Source organism: Dipodomys ordii, unplaced genomic scaffold (assembly GCF_000151885.1).
Source record: "Dipodomys ordii isolate 6190 unplaced genomic scaffold, Dord_2.0 Scaffold3, whole genome shotgun sequence".
In the NCBI taxonomy this organism is placed as follows: Eukaryota; Metazoa; Chordata; class Mammalia; order Rodentia; family Heteromyidae; genus Dipodomys; species Dipodomys ordii.
The window spans coordinates 1,072,503-1,073,693 of NW_012267219.1; the positions used below are offsets into that span (position 1 = coordinate 1,072,503).

A 1,191-nucleotide genomic window follows, 5' to 3' on the forward strand; every position below is an offset into this window, starting at 1 on the left:
CCTATCCCGAATCTGCAGAGAACGCCTGGATCGGGTGGGGCCAGAGTAAACACGTCCAGAAAAGTGTCTGGAAGTCACTAGGGATTTCTGGCCTTTTCCCAGGGCTCCTGGACTGAGAAAAGGGGAGGCCCAGGGTCCTGGGCCAGCTACCCACCCGTCAATTACGGCGGTTCCTGGTTCCTCTCTCTGGGGGAAGATTAACTAGGTCCAGGGCCCCTTCTGATCCACCAGCCCTGGGGGAGGCGGGGAGTGAGGAAGCATGGAGTGTATTCACACTGGTCAGGTTTACGCCTCATGGGTTTCCTCATCTCGCTCCCCCCATTCCCCTACTGGGGGGCGGGATCCAGCTGCCTCCCTCCCTGTGTGCCGCTGGTGGTCTCCAGAAGGTGCTGCTGGGAGAGACTTATGAACAGACCCAGCCTCACACCCCCAGTCTGGCCCCATACCTAAATTCTTAGGTACAACCTTCAAGAGCCACTTCCTGGACCTTGGGGGTAGGGTAATGTGTACAAAGAAAGAAGAAAAACTTTTTGAGAGCAAAGGGCAAGCTTGGTGACACATTCTTGTAATCCAGCCTAGCAGGAGGTAAAGATTAGAGGATCACAAGTTTAAGGCCAACTTGAATAACTTGGTGAGACCCTGTCTCTAAAAGAATGGGTGACTTACCTAACAATACAAGGCCCTGAGTTCAAAAGCCCATTTACCATCTTTAAAAAAAAGGGGGGGAGGGCCTGGGAATGTGGCTTACTGGTAGAGTGCTTGCCTAGCATCCGTGAAGCCCTGGGTTCAATTCCTCAATACCACATACACAGAAAAGACCGGAAGTGGTCCTGTGACTCAAGTGGTAGAGCACTAGCCTTGAGCAAAAGAACCTCAAGGACACTGCCCAGGTCCAGAGTTCAAGCCCCACAAATGACCAAAAAAAGGAAGAAGAGAAATGAAATTTCGTTGTTTTCAGGAAAACGAGTGAAACTGAAGATCATCATATTAAGTGAAACAAACCAGTTTCACAAAGACAAGTTTCATATATTTTCTTTTATATAAGGAGTGGGGGGTGTTAGGGGGATGGTAGGGAAATGGGAAAGAGGAATAGGAAACAGTAAAGAAGTGGATATGATTAAAGTATCATATTCATGTTTTAAAAATGTCAGAATGAAACTCCTTACTTTCTGGAATTTATATGCTAATAAA

The 1,191-nt window shown here is 48.0% G+C and overlaps 1 protein-coding gene across 1 annotated transcript in view; it reads right to left on the reverse strand.

Moving 5' to 3' along the window:
• Cd63 (CD63 molecule) overlaps positions 1-259 on the reverse strand; it is a 3,799-nt gene extending 3,540 nt beyond the window's left edge. Inside the window, exon 1 of the mRNA XM_013023166.1 lies at positions 155-259. The gene's annotated coding sequence lies outside the window, so the exon portion shown is untranslated. The remainder of the gene's footprint in view (positions 1-154) is intronic.
• Positions 260-1,191: the final 932 nt, after the last annotated feature.